Source organism: Nicotiana attenuata, chromosome 6 (genome assembly GCF_001879085.1).
Source record: "Nicotiana attenuata strain UT chromosome 6, NIATTr2, whole genome shotgun sequence".
Taxonomy (NCBI): domain Eukaryota; kingdom Viridiplantae; phylum Streptophyta; class Magnoliopsida; order Solanales; family Solanaceae; genus Nicotiana; species Nicotiana attenuata.
Window position 1 is genome coordinate 70,229,871 of NC_031994.1, and position 12,286 is coordinate 70,242,156.

Consider the following 12,286-nt stretch of genomic DNA (forward strand, 5'->3'; position numbering starts at 1 on the left):
TTCATTGAGGGACTTATCCAGCCTATTCGACTTCAGATGGCTAGGGAGATAGGGGTGAGATTTCTTTCCAGGAGGCGGCCAATGTGGCTAGGAGAGTGGAGATGGTTCTGTCGCAGGGAGGTGGTCATGGTTCGGACAAGAGGCCTCGTCATTCAGGCCGATTCAGTGGTACCTCATCTGGAGGCAGGGATTCGTATGGTAGAGGCCGTCCTCCTCTTTTCAGTCAGCACTTCAGGTTTCTCATGGTGCTTCAGGTGGCCGTGGTTCTCATATGCAGTATTCTGATCAGCAGTCCTACAATGCACCACCAGCTCCTATCAGCGCACCGCCGCTTCAGAGTTTTCAGGGTCATCAGCCCCAGCAGCCGAGGGCTTGTTTTACTTGTGGGGACACAAGGCACATTGCTAGGTATTGCCCTCGAGCACCGAGTAGCTCTCAGCATTAGGGTTCCCGTGCCATGGTTCAGGCACCGAGTGTTCCACAGCCCGCCCAGCCAGCTAGGGGTGGAGGTAGAGGTGCTAGATGTGGAGGTAGAGGTATTAGAGGTGGAGCTCAGGCCGCTAGAGGTGGAGGCCAGTCAGCAGCAGGCCGTCCCAGAGATGTAGTTCAGGGTGGTGGGGCCCAGCCCCGATGTTATGCTCTTCCAGCCAGGCCCGAGGCTGAGGCTTCCGATGCAGTTATTATAGGTACTGTTCTAGTTTGTAGCAGAGATGCCTCGGTTTTATTTGATCCAGGGTCTACATACTCCTATGTGTCATCTTATTTTGCACCGTATCTGGTCATACCTAGTGATTCTTTGAGTGCTCCTGTTTATGTGTCTACCCTAGTGGGTGATTCTATTGTGGTAGATCGAGTCCATCGTTCATGTATAGTTGTGATTGGAGGTCTCGAGACTTGTGTAGATTTGCTTCTTCTGGACATGGTTGATTTTGATGTCATATTGGGAATGGACTGGTTATCACCTTACCATGCTATCTTGGACTGTCATGCCAAGACTGTGACCTTAGCCCTGTCGGGTTTACCTCGTTTAGAGTGGAGAGGGACTCCTGGTCATTCTACCCGTAGTGTTATCTCTTATGTGAAGGCTCGGCATATGGTTGAGAAGGGGTGTTTGGCCTATTTGGCCTATGTTCATGATTCTAGCGCTGAGGTTCCTTCTATTGAGTCTGTGCCCATTGTTCATGAGTTTCCTGAGGTATTCCCTTCAGACCTGTCGGGTATGCCACCCGATAGGGATATTGACTTTTGCATTGATTTGGCTCCGGGCACTCAGCCCATTTCTATCCCGCCATATCGTATGGCCCCGCCTGAGTTGAAAGAGTTGAAGTAGCAGATGCAAGACTCGCTTGAGAAGGGTTTCATTAGACCGAGTGTTTTGCCTTGGGGTGTGCCGGTGTTGTTTGTTAAGAAGAAGGACGGATCGATGAGAATGTGTATTGATTACCGGCAGTTGAAGAAGGTTACAATCAAGAATAAGTATCCATTGCCGAGGATTGATGATTTGTTTGATCAACTTCAGGGTGCCAAGGAATTTTCGAAGATTGACTTGAGATCTGGCTACCATCAGTTGAGAATTAGGGCATCCGATGTCCCTAAGACAGCTTTCCGCACTCGGTACAAGCATTATGAGTTCTAGGTGATGTCATTCGGGTTGACAAATGCCCCAGCAGCTTTTATGGATTTGATGAACCGAGTGTTCAGACCTTATTTGGATTCATTCGTGATAGTCTTCATTGATGATATTTTGATCTATTCCCGCAGTCGGGAGGAGCACGAGCAGCATCTTAGAGTGGTTCTTCAGACCTTGAGGGATAGTCAGTTGTATGCTAAGTTTTCGAAATGTGAGTTCTGGTTGAGTTTAGTTGCATTCCTGGGTCATGTTGTGTCAGTAGAGGGTATTCAGGTTGATACGAAGAAGATTGAGGCAGTCAAGAACTGGCCTAGACTAGCATCAGCTACAGAGATCCGGAGTTTCTTGGGACTGGCAGGCTACTATCGTCGGTTTGTAGAGGGGTTTTCATCTATTGCAGCCCCGATGACCAGGTTGACCCAGAAGGGTGCCCAGTTCAGATGGTCGGACGAGTGTGAGGCGAGCTTTCAGAAGCTCAAGACAGCTCTGACTACAGCACCAGTGTTGGTTTTACCCACAGGTTCAGGGCCTTATACCGTTTATTGTGATGCATCTCGTATTTGACTTGGTGCGGTGTTGATACAGGATGGCAAGGTCATTGCCTATGCTTCGCGGCAGTTGAAGATTCATGAGAAGAACTATCCGGTTCATGATTTGGAGTTAGCAGCCATTGTTCACGCATTGAAGATTTGGAGGCATTATCTGTATGGCGTGGCATGTGAGGTGTTCACGGATCACAAGAGTCTTCAGTATTTGTTCAAGCAAAAGGAGTTGAATTTGAGGAAGAGAAGGTGGTTGGAGCTGTTGAAAGACTATGATATCACCATCTTACATCATTCGGGAAAGGCCAATGTGGTGGCCGATGCTTTGAGTAGGAAGTCAGCCAGTATGGGCAGTCTTGCTTATATTCCGGTTGGTGAGAGACCGCTTGCTTTGGATGTTCAGGCTTTGGCCAATCAGTTCGTGAGGTTGGATATTTCTGAGCCCAGCCGTGTGTTAGCTTGCACCATCGCTCGTTCTTCATTATTGGAGCATATCTGAGATCGGCAGTATGATGATCCTCATTTGTGTGTCCTCAGAGACACGGTGCAGCACGGAGGTGCCAAGCAGGTCACCTTAGGAGATGATGGAGTTTTGAGATTGTAGGTCGAGTTTGTGTGCCTAATGTGGATGGACTTCGAGACTTGATTTTAGAGGAGGCCCATAGCTCCCGGTACTCTATTCATCCGGGAGCCACAAAGATATATCAGGATTTGCGGCAGCATTATGGGTGGAGGAGAATGAAGAAGGACATCGTCGCATATGTGGCTCGGTGTTTGAATTGTCAGCAGGTTAAGTACGAGCATCAGAGGCCCGGTGGTTCATTTCAGAAGATTGAGATTGCTGAGTGGAAGTGGGAGCGTATCACTATGGACTTCGTTGTTGGACTCCCACGGACTCTGAGGAAGCTTGATGCAGTGTGGGTTATTGTTGATAGGCTGACCAAGTCAGCACATTTCATTCTGGTGGCAGTCTCCTATTCTTCCGAGCGATTAGCTGAGATCTATATCCGGGAGATTGTTCGTCTTCATGGTGTGCACGTGTCTATCATTTCGAACTGAGGTACGCAGATTACCTCACATTTCTGGAGAGTAGTTCAGCGAGAGTTGGGCACACGGGTTGAGTTGAGCACAGCATTTCATCCTCAGACGGACGGGCAGTCCGAGCGGACCATTCAGATTTTGGAGGATATGCTCCGAGCTTGTGTCATTGACTTCGGAGTCTCGTGGGATCAGTTTTTGCCTTTAGCAGAGTTTGCCTACAACAACAGCTACTAGTCGAGTATCCAAATGGCTTCTTATGACGCTTTATATGGTAGGCGGTGTCGGTCGCCGGTTGGATGGTTTGAGCCGGGAGAGGCTCGGTTGTTGGGTACGAATCTAGTACAGGATGCCTTGGACAAGGTCAGGATCATCCAGGATAGGCTTCGTATAGCTCAGTCCAGGCAAAAGAGCTATGCCGACCGCAAGGTTTGAGATTTGGCTTTCATGATCGGTGAGCGAGTATTGCTTCGAATGTCACCTATGAAAGGCGTGATGAGATTTGGGAAGAAGGGCAAGCTTAGCCCTAGGTTCATTGGCCCATTTGAGATTCTTGATCGAGTGGGAGAGCTGGCTTACAGACTTGCGTTGCCGCCGAGCTTGTTAGCCGTGCATCCAGTGTTTCTTATGTCCATGCTTCGGAAGTCTCACGGCGATCCATCCCACGTGTTAGATTTCAGAACTGTCCAGTTGGACAAGGACTTGTCCTATAAGGAGGAGCCGGTAGGTATTCTAGACCGGCAGGTTCGTCAGTTGAGATCGAAGAGTTTTCCTTCTGTTCGTGTTCAGTGGAGAGGTCAGCCTGCTGAGGCATCGACCTGGTCCGAGTCCGATATGCGGAGCCGTTATCCCTATCTTTTCCCCGACTCAGGTACTTCCTTCTTATGTCCGTTCGAGGACAAACGGTTGTTTTAGAGGTGGAGGATGTGATGACCCAAAAAGTCATCACTTGTTTTAGAAGTAAACTCTGTGTTCCAAGGCCTTAAAAACCTCTTTCTATCTCACTTCGATTTGCGTGCGCAGTCCGGGTGCGTAGCCGGAAAGCCAATATGTGAAATTTTGTGAAAAAAATGGTAAATTTTGACTTTACAATGAATTAATTTGAATTCGGTCAACGTTTTGGGTAAACAGACCCGGACCCGTGATTTGATGGTCCCGGAGGGTCCGTAGGAAAATATTAGACTTGGGCGTATGCCCGGAATCGAATTCCAAGGCCCCAAGCCCGAGGAATGAATTTTTAAAGAAAATTGTTTTCTAAAATTATTTATGAGTTTTGGAAATGAAATATGATTAAAACTTGATGGTATCGGGCCCGTATTTTGGTTCCGGCGCCCGGTACAGGTCTTATATGTAATTTAAGATAAGTCTGTGAAATTTGGTAAGAAACGGACTTGAAACGACGTGAATCGAATCATTTTTGAGAAAATTGGCAAATTTGAAGTTCTTGAGAAAATTTCATAATTTTGATGCTAAATTCATGGTTGTTGATGTTATTTTAGTGATTTGAATGCATGAGCGAGTCTGTATGATGTTTTTAGGTTGGTGTGCATGTTTGGTTTGGAGCCCCGAGGGCTCGGGTGAGTTTTGGATAGGCCACGGGTTGGATTCTGGACTTGAGGAATTGCAGATTTTCAGCATTGCAGGCCTGCAGGCTTCGCATTTGCGAAGCCTGGCTCGCAAATGCGATATCGCAAATGCGAGGGGCATGTCGCAAATGCGAAAGAAGCCCAGGCCAGCCTATCCTCGCAATAGCGAGGATTCTATCGCAAATGTGATACTCTCCCTTTTAGCCAGTCGTCGCAAATGTGACGCATCCTTCGCATTTCCCACTTCGCAAATGCAAACCTATTTTCGCAAATGCGAACATAGCAGAGGTCGGGGTTCGCAATTGTGAACCCTGTTCATAATTCCCATATCTGCAACCTGCAATTTTTATACTTAGCCGTAAATCAACTATTTTTCACATCTTTTCAAAACATAAACTCCCTAGGGCGATTTTTCAAGAACAACTCTTCTTCCAAATCGATTGTAAGCCAATTTTAACTCGTTTCCTTCAATCATTAACATCTTTTAACATGATTTCAACTCAAAATCAATGATTTTCATGGGAAAATTGGGTGTTTTGGGTAGAACCTAGGTTTTTCAAAAATTGGGGATTTGGACCTCGATTTGAGGTCCGATTTCAAAACAAATTATATATTTGGGTTAGTGGGGGAATGGGTAATCGGGTTTTTGTTCGAACCTCGAGTTTTGAAAAACTCATTTTCATGCATTGGAATTGATTCATTTAGCGTTTATTGATGTAATTAAGTAACTTGTGACTAGATACGAGCGAATTGGTGGTGAAATCAAGGGGTAAAGTGATAGTTGAGATGTGAATTGTATTCGTGGCATCGAGGTAAGTGTTTGGTCTAACCTTAGCTTGAGGGATTAGGAGTCGAGTCTTATTTGTTACGTGTTAATTGTGGAGTACGACGTATAGGCATGGTGACGAGTATCTATACGTCGGTGTCAAGCATGCCCGTGAGTCTTGTATTGTAATTATTATGCCTCTATTGTGGTTTATTGCGTTTCACATGAGGATTTTATTATTGTTCCCTTGCCGGGATGTTATTATCATTATTCTTCCCTTGCCGGGATGTTATTATCATTGTTGTTCCCTTGCCGGGATGTTATTATCATTATTGTTCCCTTGTCGGGATTCTTTTGATTAGTGTTGATAAAAGAAATGGGAGCGGGTTGCACGCCTGCAACGGTAATATGTGAAATGGGAGCGGGTTGCACGCCTGCAACGGTAATATGTGAAATGGGAGCGGGTTGCACGCCTACAACGGTAATATATGAAATGGGAACGGGTTGCACGCCTGCAACGGTAATATGAGAAATGAGAGCGGGTTGCACGCCTGCAACGGTATCATATGTAATGGGATCGGGTTGCACGCCTGCAACGGTATTACTTGTGTGCCTGTTATTCTATTTCCTTATTTTGCTGGTAATTGATTTAGAGCAATGTTTCTCTACAGTCGTTCTGTTGTTATCTGTTACTCCCCGTAGCATGTTTTCCCCGCCCAACTTTAGTTGTAATTATCTGTTTCTATTTCCGCTGTATACGATTTAACTGCACAGGTTATTTGGTAGTCTGGTCCTAGCCTCGTCACTACTTCACCGGGGTTAGGCTAGGCACTTACCAGCGCATGGGGTCGGTTGTGCTGATACTACGCTCTGCACTCTTTTGTGTAGATCCTAGTGCTGTTGACTTTGGACCGTAGATTGAGTGGCTACCTTCAGTCCATGCGGAGATCCAAGGTAGACCTACAGGCGTCCGCAGTCCCTGGCGTCTCCCTCTACCCCTTTATTCCTGTTTCATTTCCTTAATTCAGAAACAGTGTATCGTTTATTTTTCAGACTTTGTATGTAGTATTCTTAGATCTTTTGTGAAACTGTGACACCGTTTCTGGGTAGTTGAGGCTCAAACAGTTGTTTTGGATACATATTCAGATATTCTATTGCTTCTCTTCCGCTTATTTTAAATTTTTCGCTGTTTTCACATTATTGTTTTTTATTGTTAAAGAGTATAAAATAGGTAAAAAGAAAATTTGTTAAATATTCGGCTTGCCTATTTCACATTAGTAGGCGCCATCACGACTCCCGAGGGTGGGAAATCCGGGTCGTGACACTCTCTCTCTTCTAGCAACTCAAGCTCTAGTATTGATGGCCGATAAGAAAGAAGAATCTCTCTTTTCGAGAAACTCAAGATACACGCCCTAGTATTGATGCCGACGAGACATTAGAATAGAGTAGAAGGCAGCCAGGAAACAGAAAAGAGTAAATTTTTTTGAAGGAAAGGAACAACAGATCCGATGAACTTTTTCTCTACTTGGCTGGAAAACGCCATCTCCGATGAACTTTCTTCTCTTCTTTGCTATTTAGTCACATACAATGATACAAATATATTATATTCTTTACAAATTAACTCAAACACATTGTATTTTTATATAAATACATTTTTTATTGCTTATATTTATGTATTTTGAAGATCTGTATTTTTCTAATACAGCTGAATACACCTGTATTCATGCATACTGTACATACGATATGCATGAATACATGATATAAATATTGAAATACATTGAATACAAATATTAAAATAGAACAGAATATAAATAGTGAATACATTTAATTTTAAATATAGTGAAATACAGTAAAATATACTGAATACAAATAAAAATACAATGATACAACCAATAAAATATACTGAATACAGCAGTAATAACATGTATTAGGAATGACTAAATACTGTTATTCAAATATATTTGAATACACTGAATATAAAATAGCGAATACAGTAAATACAAATATGGAATCAAATGAATGCAACAGTAACAAAAAAATATTGAAACACACTAAATACAAAAGTTAAACTCAACAGTTATATACAACTGAAAAATCATTCTAATTAATGGGTTGATAATGAGGAATGTTAGAATTGATTTTGTTGAGTTATATTAGGAGTGTATTACACTAATTGATATTATTTTCGTTATTAGACAGCTGAACATACATATTTTTAAGGTGATTATCGTTATTGTGTTCATGAATATATGGAGCGAATACATGTGAATATATGCGTGTATAGCTGGACTGCCCTACTTTAATTATGCGCTTTTTGCTGATGTATTCATGAATACACTAGTGCGAATACACTACTGAAAAAACTGAATAGTAGCTATAAGAAGTAATTATGTATATGGTAGCTATAGGAAGTTAGTAGCTGTAACGACCCGGCCGGTCGTTTTGAGAGTTCTAGCCCCGATCCCCTATTTACTGCTTTCCCCGTATCTATTTCTGCTATTGTGACTTGCTGGGAGGTTTTGTTTTGATTTTTGGAGTGTTTTGGGACACTTAGTCCCTAAACGGAGGCTTAAGTTTTAAGATTTGGACCGTAGTCGGAACTGTGTGAAGTCGAATCCGAAATAGAGTTCCATCAATTTCGTTAGCTCCGTTGGGTGATTTTGGGCTTAAGGGCGTGTCCGGATTGTGTTTTGGAGGTCTGTAGCTGACTTAGGCTTGAAATGCAAAAGTTGAATTTTTAGAGATTTTGACCAGTAGTGGACTTTTCGATATTGGGTTCGGACTCCGATTCTGGAAGTTGAAATAGGTCTGCAATGTTGAATATGACTTGTGTGCGAAATTTGAGGTCAATCGGACGTGGTTTGATAGGTTTCGACATTGTTTGTGGAAAATTGAAGTTTCAAGTTCTTTAAGTTTGAATTGGAGGGCGATTCGTGATTTTATCATTGTTTGATGGGATATCAAGGCTCGGCTAAGTTCATACGGTGTTTTAGGATTGGTTGGTATGTTTTGTTGAGGTCCCGAGGGCCTCGGATGAGTTTCGGATGCTTGACGGATCATTTTTGGACTTCGGAAGATAGCAGATTTTCTGGTATTTTGTTGCAAACATTTTCTTCACCGCATTCGCGGGAGAGATCTCGCAATTGCGTAAGGCATCTAGGGAGAGCAGATGAGTTGCTCTTCACATTCGCGATATGGTTCCAACGTTCGCTAAGATGTGGAACCTTGAGGCTACGCGTTCGCGATTTGGACCTCGCATTCGCATAAAGGAACGGACAGATGGAGCTTCAGGCATTAAGCCTACACATTCGCAAAGAGGGTCCCGCGTTCGAGTAGGGTCACCCAATGGAAGGTACGTGTTCGCGGGTGGTCCCTCGCCTTCGCGAAGGAGGAATTTTGGGCCAGTAAATGATTGTTCATCGTGTTCGCGAGAGTGTTGCCGCGTCCGCAAAGAAAAACGTACCTGGGCAGAATATAACATTTCAAAAACGAGGGTTTGGCCATTTTTATTAAAACTTGAGTTTGGGAGCTCGGATTTGGATGGGATTTCGAGAGATTTTCAGAGATATTAATTGGGTAATGATTCTACACTTGATTTTGGTTATATGCCACTAATCTATCATTAACTTTATCATTTAATTTTGGATTTGGGGTGAAAATTGGGAAAAATGGGAAGAAGTTTTTCAACTAAGATTTTGAGTTTTGATTGGGATGTTAACATTGGATTTGGATAATTTTGGTACGAGTGAACTTGTGAGCGAATGGTGTTCATATTTTGTGACTTTTACCCGATTCCGAGACGTGGGCCCAGGGAGGCTTTTTAGGGCAATTTTCCAATTTCTTGCTTTAGCTTTGATTTCATTAGCTAGATTAGTTTCTTGTTTGTTATATTTATGTTATGTAATTGATTTTGGCTAGATTTGGGCCACTCGGAGCCGGACATTTGTGGGAAAGGCATTGTGACAGATTGATTGAGCTTGGTTCGAGGTAAGTGGCTTGCCTAACATTGTGTGGGGTAACTCCCCTCAGGATTTGGTACTGTTTTTTATATGTGAGCGTCGTGTATGTGAGGTGACGAGTACGTACACGGGCTAATTGTTGTAAAAACCCGATTTCTGCTAAGTAATAACCTGTTTCCTTCTTATTTGAGTTATGTCAGCATGTGTAGTATCCTGTTAGCTTAGAATAGCATGTCTACTTGTCTTATTAATTGTTTATGTAAACTCCGTTCAACATGTTTAGTGAATTTTCTTCTTTTCCTTGACTTGAACTTAGTCTAAACTGTAGGCTATCTTGCTGTAATTGTTAGTTCCGTAGTTTGAGCTACATATTTTACTTTGGGACTACGGAACGGTATTCTGGGAGATCCCCCTGTACTGCATATTTACTTTGGGACTACGAAACGGTATTCTGGGAGATCCCCTTGTACTGCATTTCAACTTTGGGACTACGGAACAGTATTACGGGAGATCCCCCTGCACATTTACCCTTGGGTCTACGAGACAGTATCTCGGGAGATCCCCTGTTGTCATCTCTGTGTACTGAGCTATTACCTTTCTATGATTTCATTCTTGTTAAAATTTCGGTCTTTATTTTACTACGATATTTCATTCTGTCTTGTTTTTATTATATATATACCATTAGGGCCCTGACCTGACCACGTCACTACTCGACTGAGGTTAGGCTTGGCACTTACTGGGTACCGTTGTGGTGTACTCATGCCCTTTCCTGCACATATTTTTCGTGTGCAGATCCAGTACCTCCTACTAGCCTCGTTTTTAGTTGCACAGTTGATGCCATTCCGGAGACTTCAAGGTACATCTTCCGCGTCAGTAGACCTCGGAGTCCCCTTCTGTCCCTTTAATTTATTCTAGTACAGATGTATAGAACAATTGACAAAAATCTTAGAAGCTTATGACTTACAGTGTTCTGAGTCTTAGGGGAGTTGTGTACATTAGGGCTGTTCATTTGGATCGGATATCCGACATCCACGTTCAATTTCGAATTTTGGATTTCGGGTTGGATTGGATTTCGGAATGTGTTTATAAAAATTTCGCATTTCGGATCTGATTGGTATAATTGAATACAATCCGATTCGATCCAAAATCCGAAATTATTAGGGCATGCATAAATATTAAACTTTAATATCGGATAATTAGTACTTCCTTTACATTTTCCTCCAAGTTATTACCTTTACAATTGATGGATTTAGCTATATTGTCACCATAGTACTCTCATAATCGCATAAACATAAATTTTTCTTACACTATTGCCTCTTTTACAAAGAAAATATACATATGAGTTTGCAACTTTGAGGCATAACAATCCGATTCGAAATCCAAAAATTTGATCTGATCCAAACTTTAAAATCCGATCCGATATTAATTCGGATCGGATTCGGATTGTATTTTCTAGAATCCGAAATCGGAAATCTAAAATCCGATCTGAAATGCGCTAAATCCGATCCGATACAGGCACAACCCTAGTGTACATTTCGAGAGTGATTATTGTATATGCCGAGTGGCATCTCAAATGCTTATCTAAGTTATCTATTTGTGTTAGTTGTTAAATTTTAAGTTTTTTATTTCATTTTTCGCAAATGTTAGGCTTACCTAGTCGTAGAGACTAGGTGTCGTCACGATAATTCATGGAGGGAGAATCTGGGTCATGACAAGTTGGTATCAAAGCTCCAGGTTTATAGGTGTCATGAGTCACAGGGCGGTTTATTAGAGTCTTGCGGATCAGTAGGGAGACGTATGTACTTATCTTCGGGAGGCTATGGAACTGTTAGGAAAATTTTTGCTTCTTTTGATTCCTTGTCGTGCGAAATTTTTGTCTTCGAAATTCTAAACTTCTGTCTTCTATTCTCTCAGAGATGGTGTGGACACATGCTGCAGGAGATGACCAGGCACCCGCGCCCACTCCTAGAGCCGCTAGAGGCCAAGGCTGGGGTAGAGGCCAAGGCTGGGGTAGAGGCCAAGGCGCCCATGTGATGCCAGAGCACCCGAGCGAGCTGCCATGGAGGAGCCACCAGTAGCTCTAGTCGGAGTGTAGGCACTTGAGACGCCTATTACGAGTACACCAGCTCTTGAGGAGACCCTTGCACAATTCCTGAGCATGTTCGGTACTCTAGCTCAGGCAGAGTTGATTCCCCTTCCTCCGGCCACATCTTAGGCCAAGAGAGGAGAACAGACTCTTGCCACCCGCACCCCAGAGCGGGGGGTTCAGGTTGATCAGATTCCAGAGGTTATACCGGTGTCACCTGTAGCCCCAATTCAACCAGAGGGTAGGGCAGTAGTTTCAGAGGAGGAGAAGCGTAGGCTCGAGATGTACTAGAAGTACCACCCTCCTACCTTTAGTGGTTTGGCGAGAGAGGACGCTCAGGGTTTTCTAGAGGAGGGCCATCGTATCCTCCGTACTATGGGCATAGCAGAGTCGAGTGGGGTTTCTTTCACTGCATTTCAGCTTTGAGGAGCAGCCTATCAGTGGTGGCGTGCTTATGAGTTGGGCGGTCCGGCTGGCAGCTTCTCTTACATGGACTCAGTGCTCGGACATGTTTTTGAGAGAGTATATCCCTCAGAGCCTTAGGGACGCATGGCGCGCGAAGTTTGAGTAATTACGCCAGGGTGCTATGACTGTTTCAGAGTATACAGTTCATTTTAATGACTTGGCTAGACATGCACCGGCCTTGGTTTCTACAGTTTGAGAGAGGATTCATCGGTTT